The sequence below is a fragment of the Poeciliopsis prolifica genome, unplaced genomic scaffold, assembly GCF_027474105.1.
Source record: "Poeciliopsis prolifica strain line A6 unplaced genomic scaffold, Auburn_PproV2 SCAFFOLD086, whole genome shotgun sequence".
NCBI classification, from domain to species: Eukaryota; Metazoa; Chordata; class Actinopteri; order Cyprinodontiformes; family Poeciliidae; genus Poeciliopsis; species Poeciliopsis prolifica.
The window spans coordinates 722,643-743,748 of NW_026562461.1; positions in this window are offsets into that span (position 1 = coordinate 722,643).

Genomic DNA, 21,106 nt, shown 5'->3' on the forward strand with positions numbered 1-21,106 from the left:
TGTAAGCTGCGTTTTGGTGCTGTGGCCGGATGCTTCAGTCCATTCAGTTGTCCCGATGTTTGCAGCAGTCTACATGCAGCTGAAGTGGACACTACCAAAATGGAAGGCAAAGCAGAGTCAGAAATCATGTTTATTTTGACAAGAATAAACAGGATATTAACTATTAAATGTTTGTTAAAAAAAATCTTTAAAAAATGACACCTGGGAAGCCAAATGTTTAGTTTGAGCTGAATGATGAATACACCTCCTTTTTAGTCTCTTGCTGTGCTGCCAGTTAGCACTTCAGCTCCACTCAAACCACATAAATGTAAAAAGAACATTTGTTGGGCCAATTTTCTAGTGTCAATTGCTAAGCTGCAAGGTTGGTACAATGTGTGAGAATTAACAGCATGTTGCCGTCCAGGTCCCTGTCCAAAGGCCTCCCTCTAGGTTGGTTTCATTCTGCACTGCTGGTCATTCTTTACACAAATTACAAACCCTGTGAGAAAAGGCATATTTTGCATTTTGCTGATGTCTCTGCTATAATATATATGTATATATCTATAGATATATATAGATCTATATATATATATATATATATATATATATATATATATATATATATAAAGATATAAATATATATAGATAGATATAGATATATATATATATATATATATAGATAGTTATATATATATGTAGATATATATATATATATATATATATATCTACATATATATATATATATAACTATATCTATATATATATATTTAAAAAAAAAATTCCCTTCTCACCCACCGCGGGTGGTTCTTATCCTCTGAGCTCGGGTCCTCTACCAGAGGCCTGGGAGCTTGAGGGTTCTGCAGTATCTTGGCTGTGCCAAGGACTGCTGCACATTTCTGGACTGAGATGTCTGATGTTGTTCCTGGGATCTGTTGTAGCCACTGCTCCAGTTTGGGGGTTACTGCCCCGAGGGCCCCGATGACCACAGGCACCACTGTGGTCTTCACCTTCCAGGCCCTCTCCAGTTCTTCCCTGAGGCCCTGGTATTCCTCCAGTTTCTCGTGCTCCTTTTTCCTGATGTTGCAATCACTTGGTATTGCTACATCTACCACAACAGTTTTCCTCTGATGTTTATCCACTACGACAATGTCTGGTTGGTTCGCCATTACCATTCTGTCTGTCTGGATCTGGAAGTCCCACAGGATCTTAGCTCTGGCGTTCTTCACCACCTTTGGGGGTGTTTCCCACTTTGATCTCGGGGTTTCCAGTCCATATTCTGCACAGATGTTTCTGTACACTATGCCTGCCACTTGGTTATGTCGCTCCATGTACGCTTTCCCTGCCAGTATCTTGCACCCTGCTGTGATGTGCTGGACTGTCTCAGGGGCCTCCTTGCACAACCTACACCTTGGGTCTTGTCTGGTGTGGTAGATCTGGGTCTCTATTGCTCTGGTGTTTAGGGCCTGTTCCTGGGCTGCCAGGATGAGGGCCTCTGTGCTGTCCTTGAGTCCAGCTTTTTCCAGCCATTGGTAGGATTTACTGATATCAGCCACTTGGGTTATTTGCTGGTGGTACATCCCATGTAGGGGCTTGTCCTCCCATGATGGTATCTCTGGCACCTCAACCTCCGTTCCCTGTTGTCTGAGACATTCACTGAGCACATTGTCAGTTGAGGCTTTGTCCCTGATGTATTTATGGATCTTAGTTGTTTCGTCCTGGACAGTGGTTCTCACACTCACTAGTCCTCTGCCTCCTTCCTTGCGGCTCGTGTACAGTCTCAGGGTGCTGGATTTGGGATGGAACCCTCCATGCATGGTTAGTAGCTTTCTAGTATTAATATCTGTGGCTTTTATCTCCTCCTTTGGCCAGCTGATTATTCCAGCAGGGTATCTGATTACTGGCAGGGCATAGCTGTTTATCGCACGGATTTTGTTCTTGCCATTGAGCTGGCTTCTCAGGACTTGCCTTATTCGTTGGAGGTATTTAGCTGTGGCTCCTTTCCTTGTGGCCTCATCGAGGTTGCCATTTGCTTGTGGTATACCTAGGTACTTGTAACTGTCCTCTATGTCTGCTATTGTTCCTTGTGGGAGTGAGACTCCTTCTGTGCGGATCACCTTCCCCCTCTTTGTGATCAGCCGACCACACTTCTCTAGTCCGAATGACATCCCAATGTCAGTGCTGTAGATCCTGGTGGTGTGGATCAGTGAGTCGATGTCTCGCTCACTCTTGGCATACAGCTTGATGTCATCCATGTAGAGAAGGTGACTGATATTGGCCCCATTTTTGAGTCTGTATCCGTAGCCAGTCTTGTTGATAATTTGGCTGAGGGGGTTCAGGCCTATGCAGAACAGTAGCGGGACAGAGCATCTCCTTGGTATATGCCACATTTGATGGACACTTGTGCAAGTGGTTTGCAGTTGGCTTCAAGGCTTATATATATCTATATATACATATATATATATATATAGATATATATATATATATATATATATATATATATATATATATATCTATATATATATATATATAGATATATATATATATATATATATATAGATATATATATATATATATATATATATATATATATATATATATATATAGATATATATATAGATATAGATATATATAGCTTGTTAACAAATAAGCAATTTCCCCTTGAGAATCAATAAAGTATATTCTATTCTATTAATATATCACAAATTAAGAACGTGCTCTTTGACTTTTGGAAACCTCAATCCAGCAGCACTTCTTCTACAATCATTCAGAACATTGAAGTTGTAAATGTCAGGGGGTTTTAATACTTGGGAACTGTTACTGAGAATAAGACAAGCATGTTTGTGTTTTGAATCAAACACAAATGCCATGTACAGTTAAAAAAAACTGAATTCCTTTAACATTTGTAATCTAGTAATGATCCTATTTTATGAATGTTTTGTCGAAGAAGTTCTTTCTCTTACTGTTTGATTTCCTTACTGTGTTCAGTGAAAATAGGCAGATGAGACTCAAACCATGTAATTGGAGAGCAGCACGCCCAACTACAGAACATGTACTATAAGCGAGTGAGAACCACGGCTAAATTTATTGTCAGCTGTGCTGAAACCCACTTTATAGTGAATTTGATCTCCTTCCATCTGGCTGCTGCTTTAGGATACCTAACATCATTCCCACTGTCATTGCTGAACTTAATCTTCCTGCACGACCCACACTAGACCACCTCTAAGGTTTATAAAATGATACACACTTCATCTTCCTGTAATTTTGGAATGTAATGTATTTTGTTCATCATGTGTTTTGATGCATCATCACTATATGGGAGGAGAGAGGTTTGCCTTTCATCAATGATCTCTCCTGGATTTATAATTGTGTTCTACTAGGGAACTGACTGATGTTTTAAGTGAACGTTTACTTTGCTCTAGTGTTCAGGACGTCTCTGCAACTAAATTTTCCATTAGGATTTTAATAAAACAGAACTGAACTGAACTAAGCAGAGGCAGAATTACCTGAAAGAGGAAGCCCTGAAGGGAAAGTTTGCCACAGATAAACTGCATGAAAAAATGTGTAGGTAAATAGAGCCAAAAGTTGAAAAATTACATGTTAACTGTAGCTTCAACTTGTGCAACAGGCGATAAACAGCAACATGATGAGAAGAAAGACATCAAGAGTACAGGAAGTAATTGATTACAATAGTAACATACTGTGAGGGTAGCAGTGACTTGTTCTCACATCTGGATCATTTTACTGAGAATCTGATTAATGAATGATGACCAGGAGGAGATTCCATCAGGACAGGAAAAATATGGAGAATTTTACACAATGAAGATTTAACGTTAAATTTGCATGTACTCTTCACAGTGTTTTGTATTCAGTTTACATACAACCTGAACTGATAGCACAAGAAAGTATTGTTCCTCTAATCAGATAAAATATTATCCATTTTAATTCACCAACATCAGATTTGTTTTTGAACAATTAATGTTTTGTAGGCCAGTTGAAATAATTTGCTTGAAATTTGAGCAATATTTCCAAACTACAATGTTGGCGTTATAACAGGAACTTGAAATACATATTAATGTTTTTGTTTCCTATTAATCAGAAGACTGTAATATATATATATATATATATATATATATATATATTTAAGTATTAATAAAAAACCCTTCACCTTCCAGAAGACCGCATCTCCAGGTTTAATAGTTGTTGAATGGATTTTTTTAAATCCATATTTTCAGGACCCTGGCCTGCATGGTCAATCTTATTAACTGTTCAAACCAAGAAAATGGCCAACTTCACACTCAAATTAATTCTTAGACTGAGACTAGGTGTAAAACTTATTGGGGGTTTTATGGACATTGTTCAGCCAGAGAACAATGAAGTTGACTTGGTGAAACCCACATATTGCCAGAACTGCTTCTGAAGAAGGTCTATGCAAAACAACCTGAGATCAAAGCTGGACAAACTTTTTAAGTGGATATATCATGCTTTTAAATCCTTCCTTTTCACTTATGGCCTAGAAAAGTAAAACTTGAATGCTTTGGTCTGAATTCTTGGTTACCTCAGAACCGCTGGTTTACTTTGATTCTGAGGTGTGTCTCAGAGTTTGCTGCGTTTTTTTTTAAATATCAATGAGACATTTCATTCTCTGTGAAATCTTCTTCCAATCTTCCATGTTGGAGCCAGAATCTGACCTGGAGTAGGAGAATGAAGACAACCAACCTGCAGAACCATTCAAATGACTGCATCACCATGGTAATTACTGTCTTTACAGTACCAACTACCTACAGTATGTAGTGTAGGCTAACTACAGTGTCCATGCATGTCAGATACCTAACAGACCTCTAAGGTCTTGAGAGAACAGCTGAGTTAATACTAAGCATAAAAGGAGGTAACTAAACGCTAGCACACATGGGGGTGGCAATGTAAGGAATCCTGTGTGTTGATGCACACCAGAACCAAACATTTTGACTTGTTTACTTGCAACTTCTGTATAATTAAACTTGGACTACAAAATTGCAAGGAAAACAATGGCGGATTCCCAAAACTGATTAGCCGTAAGTAATGACCTTGTTTAGCAGTTCCACAGCAAATATGGAACTATTTGACCGTCATAATCAAGAAAAATGTTATAGTAAATAGAGGAAAATGAACAGACTGAAAGATTTAACCCAAAATTAATATAACGATATCTACGGAGCACCAGAGAGAGTGAGTTTAAATTTTTTAACTCCTAGACACTCAAAGTACACAAAAATGTTTTTAAGGGTTAAAAAAATGCATGTTGTGTCCCCCATAAGGCCTGCTAGCGGTCATGAAATTTCCTCCTTAGCATAGTCCTAAAGGCTGTCCAATCTAATGGACTGCAAATATTGGTGGGTCACAGAAAGAGTTTCGTTTGATTTAATCGGTTTCATCTTCCTTCATGAGGAAAAAGTTGGAAATTGACGGAAGACAACAATCTATAGTCTTTTAAGATAATGTATGTTACCTCTGGTCTTTGTGTGGGGGGGCGCGTGTGTGTGTCTGTCTATGCATGTGTGTGTACATCCTCCTCCCTCTGATAACAATAATAGCTCTGTGGAGGGTATGCACCACTACAACCCTTGATAGAGATACAGAGAGAGAGAGAGGGAGTAGGGATAGAGATCAGGGGAAAAAAGAGGTCTGATTTGTGGAGTGTGCCTCACACCCTCCTCTGGGTGCCCCCTTTCCTTTGGGTGCCTCTCTCCTCTCTCTCTCTTTTCTCTCGTTCCTTTCTTCTTTGCCACTCTGATGTAATCCAAAGGCCTCCACAGGAGCAGCTGCACAGCGAACCAGTCTTCCCTCCTTCCCTCTCCCTTTCTCTAAGTCTCTTTCTCTCTTTTCTTTGCACTTTCAGAGGCATGTGAGGCGAGGCGAGGCGAGGGAGAGGAGGGCGCTCAGACACAATTGGGGTCTTTTTCTGTCCTGAAAAAAGGGGACTATTGCTTCACATCTCCTTCTGTCGCCCCTCTACTGTACTATATTGAAGGTGGGTGGATGGGTGAATGCATCAACACAGTGTCTTGATGTGCTCAAAGGCAAACTTAATGAGGCTGTATACATAAATAGTCAGTCCAGACAGCAAATTTCTGTGCAGACCTACTGGTTTTATCAATCATATTCAATAGGGATGGAACAAAGCTGTTATCCATCTCACCTAAATTTATCTTAAAATACAGTTTTATCAGCCATAGAAATTAAGCGTAAACAGTCCAGAAGAGAAAATAATCTTTAAGCTATGCATAATACATTGTTTTATGAGATATTAGCATCTGTGTAGAAGCAAGAAGTGTAAAATTCTTTGTCATGGGAAAACATTTTTAAAATTATTACAGCAGCCCCTACAGGTTCTAATGTGTATTGAACCTCATGTTTCAAAGCAACTGCATACTGAAAGGCTTTTTTAGTTTGACTTCCAAAAATTCCACCAGATGCCTGCTGATCATGTTTGAATTTTCTGAAGCTGAGACTTTTCTATAGATCTGAAGTTAGTCCTTAACACAGCCAATGTCTGCACACTACTTAGAAATTATTTGAATGACAACTAAATACTTTCTTAAGAATTCAAATAAGATTTTTTTAACTTTTAGCAAGTCAAGAAAAACTCAACCTATAAAGACACAAAAAAATGTACAGAAGATTTGAATGTCTGTGTATGGAAGGAAATGGTCATGCTGATGCATTTAAAAGGGCATTAAAGAGTGGTCATAATGGAAAACTTTTACTATATTCTGGAACTCTGAAAATCATGATTAATCATAAAGATTGCAGTGTACATAATGAAAGTTCCATAAATGCACAAATATTCTGTATACACATATTCCTCGTTTCTCAGATAATAAGGTTCTTTGCTTAAACCTTTGTTTAGTACATGTATAATGATTATATACTGATTTGCGTCAGATATAATAGTACTTAATACATCGTGTCCTGTAGCTTTTCTCTGTGAGTTATATGGGATGGAACTGGAGATGGACACACAGGTTGAGGTTTCATCTGGCTGTTCTCAGCTTCCTCAAGAGGAAGGCTGGCCTCAGCGATAGAGATGGAGTGAGGAGTTCTGTTAGCCTAGAAAGCTCAAAGTAGAGCTGCTGCTTCTCTGTGTCAAAAGGAGTCAGCTGAGGAGTTTCAAAATCTGATCAGGAATCCCCCTGGAGGGTTTCCAGAAATGTCTCACTGGGAGGAGCTCAGTCTGATCTGGAATCCCACAGCATGAGCAAGAGGATGCCCCTTGTTAGAGGGACGCACAGGTTACCTTGACCAACTCATTTATTCTAACTGCAGTTCATCCATTCATTGTCTGTACCTGATTTTCCCTGTTATCCCTCTAATTGTGGGATAACCCTGGAAATGTCTCTGGTACATGGCAGAGTAACAAAGAGACACAAAATATATACAACCATGCACACACACTCACACTCCAGGTTCCTCTCACACAGATCAGTGAGAGAAAGCTGAAGTACCAATGGAGAAACCCAGAATGCCCATGGAGAACACACACACTCCACGTAGAAAGACCCCTGGCTGAGATTCAAACCCAGGACCTTTTGCCACAAAGCAATCATGCTAACAAATGTGCCACCATGCAGCCCTCGGAGGTTAGATTAAAACTGGTAACTGCAAGATTATAAATTAGGAAATCAGTCATAAATTTTATGAAGGTTTCATCTGGCTGAGAACAGCCAGATGAAACTTCAACCTGTGTGTCCATCTCCAGTTCCATCCCATATAACTCACAGAGAAAAGCTACAGGACACGATGTATTAAGTACTATTATATCTGACGCAAATCAGTATATAATCATTATACATGTACTAAACAAAGGTTTAAGCAAAGAACCTTATTATCTGAGAAACGAGGAATATGTGTATACCGAATATTTGTGCATTTATGGAACTTGCATTATGTACACTGAAATCTTTACATATTTAAAGTAAAGATTAATACAATCCTGTTAGTCATCCTAAGAGAAACAATAACAAAAAGACAACAACAAAAAAACAAGTGGACATAAGGGTTGGGAAACAGGAACAGTAAGTTGCCAGACAATCAAGGATCAAGCTCCCTGCTAATTTGGCATAGCTTTTAAAGAATGTACGTGTGTGTGTCTCTGTGCATGTGTGTGCATGTGCATGAGCGTACATATGCCCCTGCATATGTGTTTGTCTAGGTTACCATCCAAGCCCAAGGGTCCCAGCCAAACTAGTAACTTCCACAGCCAGGATCAGTTCAGGGTGGCACACTTCACAGACAACATGGCACTGTAGCCAGTGAATGTGTGTGTGCGGGAGGGTACAGCTCCATGGGTGGGCTGGCCTGTTCAGCTGCCTCTTTGGCACCATGGGCGTCTGGGCAGCAGCATTTCAACCAGACAAACGCAATACTAATGAAGAGCTTTTGACTTGTGGCACTAAACACTTGAACTAGTTGAGGCTTATTGTGTAGAAAGCCATGCAGCTTTGATTGGTGTACTTTATTGTTCTGTGGTTGCAGTAAAAGTCTTGGCCATAAACCCAACATGTACAAAAAGTGTCATTTTAAGGAGAGATTCAAGTGTTTTACTTTAACAGAGCATAGTAATATTTTTATTGTATTTCTAGTTTTAGACTGTATGTATGGATGTATGAGTTATTTCTTAATGCATTCTGGCCAAACTGCATCAACACAGAGACATTGGCTGTGAAACTTAAGGTAGACATTTTCCATGTGGGTGCTTTGGATGTGGGATTTTTTTCATCCCTCATTTTGTTTGTCCAAAAAGTGAGGCCAGCTGGTGGGCCTGATCACTAAGCAGGCTGCAGTTGATTGTATAATCTCTGGCAGTCAGAGCTCTTCAGTGTCAAGGTGCGACAGTTTGGACATTGTCAAGTGTGCCCACACACATCTGTATTATGCTGAAGGACAATGGTCACATGAGATGCAGGCTGGAAATTTCACAAGTTATTCTTCAGACGAGCTCAAGGAAAGCAGGAAAATGTGGTCTCTTCCAATCATATTTGATGACTTTTCCTGAATGACAGTATCCAATGCATTTAGCAGAATCTGAGTGGTGACTGAGTGAGCTACAAAAACATAATGTATATTTCATACATGCTCTCAGTATAGGAAAGGAAATTTGTGCTTAGTCAGTAATTTCCTTGTTGTTCATGCTTATATGATTTTTAGAAATAAATTCTATATTAGAAACCCAGCACCCCTCCCAAACCCATTAGGGACAAAGGTGTTCAGAAAATGGATGGAAGGAAGGATGGATGGATAGAAAACCTGTTCATTTCATGTTAATTTTTTGTCACAAGAAGAAATTTACTTGTGGGTTCATGAGGTGACTTAAAAGTTAAGGTTACATCTATAAAAATCTTGCCCATAATAATCTGTTTGTGCAAAACCCAAACAGATTAATGTGGAATTTGCTTTTGCTTGGTGTTTATATTTTAGATTGAAAAAACATATTTATCAGTTTATCAGTGGTGATCTGTCATGCCCTGTAGGCCTAAAAAATGTTAATTTATTGGTCTATGATTAGTGAAAATGTCAGATCGTCTGTCCAATTCCTCTCCTAGCTTTTACCCTGGTTTCTGCTTCCTGGAGAGAATTTTTTTATGTTAAAACATCTTACCAATTACATTTTAGCCATTATTTGTTGAACAGTGAAATCTGCATGGCCTTCACAATCCGATCTGCAGGCTCTCTGGCAAGTAACTGTCAATCTAATTAGTTTCTTTAACCAATCAGATGCAGAGTAAGCTGCACCAAGGCCTTCGACCAGCCTTATGAAGTAAGGTTTATTCACAGGATGACTATTGAATAGTCAGGAAGTGTTCTAGCCAGAGTTAGCAAACTGCATCTGAAGTGAACAAAAACATAGCTGTATTCATTTGAATGATGTTTTGTGGACCAGAAGAAGAAGAACAGTTAGGTTCACCACCGTGGACTCTTTGAATGTAGGTTCACATCCACATGAATGAAATGATTTGCAGTCCAGGTTGTTTCTTAGAAATGCATTTATAAAGACTGCCCGAGTTATTTGGCTGCAACGCAACAGCTTTTATGCTGCATTCCTGCATAATATGTTATTACTATAAATTTTGTATTGAGGACTGGATTAACTCACTGAGCACAACTGAAGACCTACTGCTGAAATATAGGGATGAACAGGACTGGAAGAACAACAGGAGATCAGGATGACATTAAAACATCCTCTGAAAAAGAAAGAAGAAAAAAAGAACAGCTCATCACCCAGGTAGGAGACCCCAGTCCTTCCATTAAAAGATGCGATTCCCTTTCATATGAATATTTTGTTTTGCTTTGCAATTAAAAAGCACTATGCGTCATTGTCCATGATACATAGTGCTGGACAATGACACAACATGCATGAATACATGCATGTTGGTAACTAACATTTTGGCTGACAGTGACATGAGTTTAGACAGGTGCCTAGGGCAGCCCTGGGTGCTAAGTAACTGTGTTGGAGAACGTGAGCTCAGTAGAATATAGCAGCCATCAGTGTAATTCATGTCAGATTTATGAATGTTGTATTTTCAGAAAAAGACAGAGAGAAATTTACAACCACTGCATGTCTCAGTGGTGGAGACATTGAGAAACAGCAACAAAACTGTTTCTGAAACACACACGAAAAAAGAGTAGGAGCAAGTGGAGAAGGAGAGAGTAGCTTGAATGTTGAAATTACAGAAGAAGTGGAGGAGCTAAATGGCGGTGAGTGGATGCAGCTGGGGAAGGTAGCAGGTAGAGGCAACAGCTGGGCTCCGTCACTGTCGTTCTGAAAGGAGTTTTAAAATCTCATCTGCAGATTTTATTCAAAAAATGTAATGAACATGTTTTAAATAACATAGACCTGAATTGTTTAAAGTGAAGTACAATAGGTCTCCTTTAAATGGAAAGAAGCAGCATTTTCTGAATTAAATAAACACTGTCAAAAAATTGGAACATCAAAAAAAAATGTCTCAAATAATAAAAAGCCCTCAGACAATTTGCTCTGCAGAGACAGTGACTAGAGACAGTGACTTTCAACAAATCAGCCATCAATGACCGGAGCTTATGTCCGTCTTACATTCCCAGTTTTGAGTTGATGTTAAATTTGTTTCACTTCCTAGTGATAGTCATAAAGTCAAAGGTTTCCTGCTCCAAGTTTTTCTGTATCCTCCTGCTGTGCTCACAAACACATTTCAAAACCTAACAAAATTCTGTTTGTGTATTTTTCTTTAAAAGTGAAGTTGTTACAGAACAAATGAATAGAATCTAAATATTTGAAGATTGAACTCAGAAAGGAATTTTTTTGTGTGTGTGCACAACTGAATGCAAAGTTGTGCAGGCCGGATTTCATGGTTAATTGATCACAGGCATCCCAGGCTTACCCTCATGACAGCTGCAGAAGACACTGCTTCCCCTGCTCCAACGTAGGCATTGCTTCACTCCTGCTTCTTTAGGCTATTTTGCAACTTTCAGTTGATTTTCTCATAGTTTTTTCTTCCCGTGTATCAGCCCACAAAATATATTGTTAAACAAAAATTTTCTCCCAGGGTATTAGAAGTCTAAATAATAATAGACTGGTAGATTGTATGTTGAAGCCAAGTTAATTTACCCCACCTTTAGTTTGCTCCGATTCTGGCACCTACAGACTGAACATAAAGAGTCACTGCTCATGGAAATCATAACAGAATGGAAAAATGTTGAGGGTTAAATTTTGTTTTACAAAATTTGTTGAGGCATTTGTAAGAAACATCATTTTTGTCAACATAACTGGAGACAAATGGAGGCACAGCATGGTAGAGAATGGGGATCTGGGATGACTGTAGACGAGTCCTGATTCACTAGCAAGGACCACGCCACAAAGGTACAAGTTTAAAGATTTATTGAAGGAGGGATGAAGGGATGAAGGGGATGGAAGGATGGAGAGGATGAAGGGGAGAAGGATGAAGGAATGAATGAGGTGAATGAAGGTCGTCTGAGGAGAGTGCTGGTGGGCTTTGGGAGGTGAAGACTCTTGCATGGGGTTTTGTCTTCGAGAAACAATTTTCTTATTTTCTCGGCCCGGGTATGACCCCAAAGGAGACTGCTTAAATTGAACAAAGAAGAGATAGTGCGGATAAGTGCATTCAGCTTGAATGAAGTGGAGAGATGACATCCTTGTCAATCTGCAGTGGGGGTAGGATTGTGAGGGCAGGAAGTCCTAACATGAGCACCACCGCAGAAGGAGCAGGCATGGAGCAATCTGGCATGGAGCAGCCAAGATGGTTAAAGTTATTACAGATCATCCTTCCTCCTTGGTACAGAATGGCGTGGCCCTGTTTGTCAACACCCTCAGGAGTTGGGATATTGACTGAGGCACAGGAATCTCTGGATTTTGGAATGGTAGGAGGGGGCGAGGGGTAGTGGACAGACGATGAGAGATTGTAGAAGTGCAAGCTGCTTGGTTAGCAAAAAGTATATAATACTAGTAGAAGTTTGTGCCCCCGAAACGGAGCGCAATATCAAGAACAACTGAGAGATCATTGTCTAATTATCACAGCTCTAACCTGTGATCTGGAAAAACTGAACAGATTGTATCCCTGAAAAGTGAAAATGCGAAAGCGAATTCTATGGGCGTAAGCTCTTTAGAGCAAGGTCTTAAAGAATGACTTAACTGCATGAATCCCTGACTTCATTATTGACAGCCATGTATATAACTCCCAAGGCTGACTGAAGCTTCTTAGAGGTGTCTGTAGAAGAAGAGCAAGATCAACATAATTACCATTTAAAATTTGCGGGCGTAGTGACGGTGAAACAGGAAAAGGACATAGAATTGATGAAGAAGGCTGGACAGGAGGAACTGCGGTGGCGAGATTGTAAGGGTTATTGACAAAAAGAAATGCATTTGGAAATGAGGGAGGGAAAAGGATGGGGTTTGGAAGGGAGGGGGGAGGAGAGATTAGATGGAATTGTAGGAAGAAGTGTTGGCACAGTTGGCTGAGCTGGGTTCACGGGCGCTTGAAGAGAAGCTGAAGCCAAATTGGAGTGAGAGGCAGAAGAAAGAGTTGATGAAGGGTTGGGTGGCTAGGAGGATGTATGTGCATAGGGATTTTGTGAAGCCTGTGAGGACAGGGAATGAATAATGGTAGATAAAAGCTGGGAAAGTTCTGACATAGAGGGTGAAGGCACAGGGGGTAATATCACCTGGCTCCCAGGAGGGGGAGCAACCAAAGCAATAGGGGTTCCTACAGTCAAAGACAGAATGATGTCACAGGAGACGTTTGAGGAGGAAGCGGATGCTGTAGCAAAAGCCGGAAGCCTGAGTTGTTCAGATGATGGTGATGCTGATGTTTGTTGAGGCATAGAGGTTGAAAGCTGTTGGAAGAGTCTTGATTTGTTGTCTGAACGACTGAATGGGATTCCTTTTTCTCTTAGGAAGCGTTGAAGGGGGGCGACGGTCCAGAATTTAAAAAGTTGGCATGTTAGAATGCCTGTAGAGCAGGGGTGCTCAAGTCCAGTCCTGGAGAGCTACCGTCCTGCAACTTTTAGATGCAGCCTTACTCCAGCAGACCGGGATGAGCTCTGAACAGGTCTGGTAATGAGCCATTCATTTGATTCAGGTGTGTTGGAGCAGGGATGGATCGCATAGTTCCAGGATGGTAGCTCTCGAGGACTGGACTTGAGCACCCCTGGTGTAGAGGAACGCTGAGAAGTCGTCACACTGTAATTTGGCTGAGAGACTCCGGAATCACGTTGAGGTCCGGGAGAACAAGCTTGTTGAGTGCCACCTCAAAATGGCCATCGACCAGAGGAATGGGAAGTTGATGGAGGTGACAGATGAACTTCAAACGAACGAAGAACTGAAGGTGATGAAGTTTGAGACTGAGGTTGAGGATTGAACATCACAGAGTGGAGCCGTTTGGAGCTTGACGTTTGTCTACTAATGAAAGGAGAATTTTTGACTGCTGATGGAATGTTGAAGAGATCCTCCGAATCTGACGAGTTGAGTAGGATTGTCAAGGCATCTTCCATGGTGAGTTGAGTTGGTCAAACAATCTTAGAAGCCTGATAGTTGACGAAACGTAACAATGTTGATGAAAACGAATCGAACTGAGATCAATGTATGAGTAGAGTATAAATAGGTTGCTTGGAATGATTAGAGGTGTGGTTTGGGCGTGGCCCTGCTCCCTAACATAAGTTAATGCATTCATTAATTAAACAGATGCTTGAATATGTTTTGTCATTCCTGGTCTACACCTGGTGGTTAAAGCAAAATCTTTAGTAAAACATAATGTTTGTCATAATTTACTCCAAGACGGTAAAAGAGTGAAAATGAGATGTTTTTTTAGGTTGTGTCATCATTGTTGATTCACTTCTGAACTGCAACTGTCATCAACTGACAAATGAATATATATTCATTTGAAGCGCACTTGATTAATTCCTAACTTCATAAAGTTAGAAATGGTTTCCACATTAAAATAGTAAAAGTTTTGTTTACCTCTAGACTTTATTGTGCACATTTGAGTGCAAAACATTTTATTAGTGCAGTGTGATGCCATTGATTATTCAGTGATAGAGTGTGACTGGTTTATGAATCATACTGAAGATCACAAAAGGGTCAGTGGGATGGCCATCTTTGTCCAGGTTTATCATGTCAGACACCTTGTATAGATTCTCCTCTCCCCTCTCCATACTGCATACCCACCACCCCCAACTGGGACCTGAAGATGCTGACCTTTACTCTCCAGAGGAGAGGAGCCCAGGGGCCTCACAGACTGTCTACTATGATGCATGCATGGATCAAACTGATTGCCATATTAGCTAGACATTGTTCAACATGGACTGTAATAGGAAGTCTGCTTTAACCTAATCTTTACTTTTACCTTGGTTTGCATAATATGGAAGGACAGTTTGGATCTAAATCAAATCAAATGAATCTGTGATAAGAATCTGGCTGCTGTTAAGTTCCCTGTCCTTTCAGCCTTGTTATAATTGGTTGAGTAAAATAAAAATATTCTACACAACGATATCAGTAATATTGTAGAATCCAGACCTCTTTCTCATGTCTTCTGGAGGCGAGGATGAACCTCGGTCTTGAAATGATATAATAATGCAGACAAAGTCTAAGTCACATATATTCCAATTGGTGGTTATCAAACAATGTAGTCAAGTTCAGGTTATTACTCAAATTAGTTAAAAGGTTTTCTAAAGAAATCCACCAGAAGGCACAGATAGTTAGTCACAGCAAAAGCTCAGCCAATAGCTTTGTCTAGCAGAGAGACGGGTTAAACTCTGAACGGCACGGCCAAGTGTGTGTAGCAGAACATTGAGGTGCTGGCAGCCAAAGACCCCACAAGAAAATGTTACGCTAAACAGAACAGCAGACCAGAAGTAGCGCCATGAAATATATATAAAAAATAAACAGAACATAAAGTTGAATTAACAGCAAATAATGCAAAAGAGAGATGGAGAGCGTAGCAGAACAAGGAACAGGAACCACCTGAACACATTCATAGTTCCTATGAAGAGAAAAAAATAATGCATAAATGCAAACTGCAAAAAGTGTAAGAATTATTAGAAATTCAAAAGCTGATAAACATACACACAAACTGTTTTATGACACAATTAAGTGGAAGGAAAAAAATGGAGGATTCATCATGATGTGATACATTTTTTTTTCTTTTTGAATGAAAATACCTTCAATGCTGGTACTGTTTACTGCATTTTAAAACACTGTTAAAAAAAGAAACAGCTTTACAAGAACTTTCAGAATTAAAATAAATCAATATTTATTACATATCAAGGTGTATAGTTTAGCCAAATGTGTTTTTTCAACTAATAATTTCAACTCCTACCTGATCAAATTTTGCATTGACATGTACTTTTTGAGAAGCATTTTCAGCCCAGAAGAATGAGAACCGCGGAGCAACAAGGAAAGTGAAAGAGACGAGGTCTGTGGAAGACAGATGCATGGATGGATAGATGGATGGCAGGTAGCTTTAGCAGCATTCCAGCAGCAGACTGGCCTCATTGTCCTGCATGTGTGGGAACCTCTGAACACTTCCTTTAAGAGCGATTAAATGGAAACCCAAGAAGCTGGATTACTGACCCTTCTCATGTTCACCCCAACCTGCTGTAGATCAAGCCATTCAACCCCCTTACCTATCGTTACATGCACACACTCACACAACCACCCAACTCTACTCACATGCACAAACATCCATATACACAAAACTGCAGGGTGTAAACTTCTCATGGTCTTGTTACATAAACATACATAGTGTAAGCTGATGAAGGGGAGTTCTATGAGATGAAACACAGCTGAACATATTTCCAGATCTGCAGCAAGAATCAGACAACTCAGATCTAGGATGCTGCTTTCAGTGAGCGACAGAAGACACCTTCCAACCCCACAGCCCTGCAGCACAATGTGTGCTGCAGCTTTGATCTGCAACAATTCAAAAATTGATTTCACAGCTGAAGTTAGGATCACCTTCTTTTTGTAGCACTTTGAAATCATAGATGTAATTATATTTTTAAGTGCAACTACGAAAGTAAAATTTCAGTATAGTATTAGTAAACAAAGCAATGAGATTCTGGGATTGTTTTGCACTTGGAAGTTGGAATCCAGTAAAATGTAAATGTCAAAATCAAAGTTAATGTTTCTCATAACAAACAATTCCAACATGGCAGTGTAAAAAGTAGCAAACTTTATTTGCAGTTCTAATAGTTTGCATTGAATTAGAGGCACAAACACATCACCAAAATGCAAGGCAATGCCTTTCTTACCACATTAATTTACCTGGTAGTTGAGTGTAGAAATGACCCTGTTGCTTTTTCTTGTGACTGAAACCTGATACGATGAGCTATTGGTTCTTCATCCCAGTTCCACATGTCAAGAGAAATGAGGGCTACAATATCACCTAAGTTCAAGAGTTTTTTTGTTCATCAACAATTTCCTCATCTTGTTTGTCATGGTTAGCAGATAAAGAAATCATCCTGTTGTGTTTTGTTGGTATGAGAACTCAAACACAGAGCAGCAGAGACATAGTTGAATTTTTTACTGAAAAAATAAAGAATGAAACTTACAAAATCCAAAGGGAGACAAGAGAGAACAAAAACCATACATCTTGGGAAACAAACCAGCAAGGAGAACTTGAGGAGAGTGCAGGACAGTATGTGGAAATAACAGAGAAGTAACCAAAGGAACCAGCAAAGATCAACTGAAGGAGAAGTGCTTAAGTACTGGGAGGTTGGATGCTGAGACAAAAGACCGAGGCTGATGAGCAAACGGTTTGCAGATGTGTGAGTGTAGAAAGAAGGAGGCGGGCAGTGAGAGGGAGAGTAAGCAGGGGAAGAGGAATTAAACAATAAAGAACTAGATTAAAGAAACGTAATTAAAATAGGGACAAAGAATAACTGGAAATAAGAAATAAACACGATGAGCTAAAATCACTAAGGAAGAGCTGATTGAACTGAACTGAAGTGGGAAATAGAAGCAAGGCAGAACTATTAGAGAAAGCTAAGGAACACAAAAATGACAACCCAAAACCAAACTCAAACAAACCCAGGTCCTAACGCCTGGACTGTAGCATCTGAATCCACTCCAGGAATTTATCATCTTCTTTACAGAGAAGACAGTGAAAAATTAGAGGGTTAATCAACATCAACCCCATTACCAAGGTAATGTCTGATCTGTCATTATCAAAGTGCTCAGTGACACCTGACTGTAGGAAAACCACAGTGCTGGTACTTTTGGACCTCAGTGCAGCATTTAACACTGTTGACCATGACATTATTGAAGCGGCTAGAGAGCTGGGTTGGATTATGCAGTGCTGTACTTGACTGGTTCAAGGCTCACCTAAAGAACAAAGATTTCTTTGGGTCTTCAGGTAACTTCACCTCAGAGCTGAGAAAAAAGTTAAATACAGGAGATTTCATTACTCCATCTTGGCACAGCTCTTATTTATTTCTTAAGTAAGGTGTTAAGATATAACTGTTCAGATGATACACAACTCAACAGTACAATGTCACCAAGTGACTATGAAAACATTCAGGAACTGAGCAGATGCATATACCATCAATGTGTGAGTGAATAGATGAATGTCTGAATGTAGTGTGAAGAGCTTTGGAGTGTTCTGGACCCCAGATAAAGCTACAGGCACATGCATGTATAAATTTGCTCTAAGGATTCATAGAACTGAGAGTGGCAACAAGGAAGATAATCATGAAGATCCAGGAGTGAGACATCCATATCAGAATGGACTGCAATGAAGAAAAAGAGTGGCAAGGTAAGTTCTATTACTTGAAACTAGCAACCACTAATCTAAGAAGACCCTGAATGCCACATGAAGTGAGTTAACAATCTGGTGTCGGCCTCAGAGGCTCCATTCCTATTTAAGCTCTCATACTTTAGCTCTTGATGAGCCCCAGCTGGAGACCATACCTGCCAGTCTTACCCTGTAATGAAGGAAGAATCACACACATATAAAACACACACTCTATTGTATACCACCCTATATAGAGGACGTCCATAGGCATAGATAACATATCAATCCCAGACTGAAAAGATTATCTAAATGTTGCTTAAAATTTATACCCATTGACTCCTTGATGTGATGACACAAGAATAAATGATCATGTCTGGATATTAGCTGCAAAACTCATTCTGAAACAGCCCTTATCGTCCTGCAAGGGGGAATTTCAGGTGTTTCAGCAGCGTCACACATGAAGGTTCACACAGAAAATTCTTCAAGCAATCACTAAAGCAGTCGTGCCAGATTCATTTTTGAGGTGGGGGTGGATTATAACAGTGCTCTGTCACTTCTGTTATGCACCTTGAATGTCAGGAACACATGTTCAGTTGACATGATGGCAGCTGCCAGTCAATCTGGTGGCTCTGTTGTTTATTCCATTTTCAAAACTGGAGTCTGGAAAAATGTAAAAGATGGATAAATGTCTGTGGCCGATCTAATACTCAGATAAATATTTCAGTGATCCACAGTATTACAGCAACACAACATGTTCATATGAAGGTTTTTATCATCATTATATTTTATGCATAAAGGTTCAATCAAAGACTATTGCTCTGTCATTGATAGCTAGATAGATATAAGTTCAAGATATGAGTCCAAAAGACTGTACACATGTTTGTATGGATGTAAAGATATATGTTATGAAATCATCTGTGCCGCAGAAAAATAAAAGCAGATTATGCTAATCTCTGCAGTGTCAAAAGTTTCTCTGGCTTTTAATCCACTATCTGTATATTTCTGAACTGTCATAAAGTCAGGCTTCCCAACTAAGATCCTGAAATCTTTCAACCAGAGAATACCAAGAATATTGACAGAACATCCAAAGGCACAGGGAAGCCTTGTGCTTGTTTTTGTATCAACTCAGGGTTTTGTCTATATTCAGTTGTACAATATGAGTTTTAATATTTGAATGTACTGCTCCCTGACATTAAGTCCAGCACACTGAAAGTCATATCTGATTGATTTTTGGAAACTATGATGAGGGATGACATTGCTGGTGACAAAACTGTGACTTCAGAGTTGAGACAAAAACTATGTGGAGGTCTGTGTCACCATCTAGTGGTGAAAAATAGCTTTACGCAGGAATAGAATTACAATTATGACAATTACTGCTAAAGTTGTAAATAATAAAATGTACTGTAAAAATTGTGTTTTTTCTTTTTGTGCAGAATTCATACACCAACTGTTATACCTTTGGTGGATGTATTGTAAAAGCAGCCTCAGATGCTGAGGATGTTTTCAAGTCGCGCTTTTTCTCCAGGTCTGATGATAGAGGAGTTACAGTTCTGCTCTCTTCCATCTCTGCTATTTACCTGTGAGGTTTCACAGGACAAAGCTTGTCCTGCGATGCCAGTTCATTTTTACCAGCATATTTTGAAAACAGAAGTTTAACACTGCGTTTCAAATCTTAATCTGTTTGTTCCTTTTTATTCGATGCTTTTTGCTGAAATGAGGACAAGGTATCTCATACCCAGGTCAAAAATACTTCAAAGAATAAGCAGTGGTTTAAAATAAACACATTTGTCTTTAACAAACTTTCCTTCATTTACAGATAATGGAGGAAAGCTTTTGAAAAGGGGAATATCTCTAAAGCAAATGGAATTAGAGATGTGATCTGTGACTTTTGTGTTAAATTGTCAAGAGAACGACTGAGGAATATTTTTTTTTTGTTTGGGGATAAATGTACAATGGAAACAGTACAAAACTAAAGAACTCACCATGTGTTTAGACACCAGCTAATTGAAACTTACATAAATAATTGAAAAGTCCCAAACTGACTCACACTGTATGATTAATTCAGTTTACTCTCAGTTAAAGGACTTGGGAGAAAGGTTGTCTGGAGTTGGCCTGCAGCTATTGTGCACAATTTAAATCAAATGCAAATGATTTAAACATGACTGCTTTCTAAAGTTCACTATCATACATTTAGTACATTTATAGTAGCTATTAAAAATGGATTGTTATTGTCTGATTTTCATTTTGTATGTAAGTGGGTGAAATTGATCTCTTCTAGGTTTTAGAATAAATACTCAAAAAATATTTCAATATAAAAAGCAAATGTTGATTTCAAAGACTGTGCTAATTTATGTAACAGTTTTGCACATATAGTGTTAGTGTCTGATTTTATCAGTGTGAGTACTAGCAGGGATGGCATACAGATGTTGACAGAAAAAAAAACTGCTCTCAAGAAACTACAGAAAAATCTGCATCTGACTCCATCATTTTTTTCAAGCTGAACAGCAGACAAACATTTTGAGTTAATGCCTGGGAGGCCTGATGTTTGACCAAAACACAGAGCAGGGATTTGAACCTGGAACCCAACAGTTACAGGATGAACTCCTACCACTCAAAATAAATATCTCATCATATCAATAAGGAATGTAAATAAAGGCTCTCAGCAGCTTCTCAGCTTCAGATGCATCTGCTGCGTGTGACCTTGATGTTATTCTGTGTGAAGCTGCAGTCTTTATGATCTGACACTGAAATTTCTTCGCTGCTTTGAGGAGACAGTGGAGTGTGAGCATTCAGGTCACACTGGAATACACAGATTTTTATTTTGTTTCTGTCAAATAAATGTTTTCATTTAGTTGTTTTTTTCCAATCTAAAA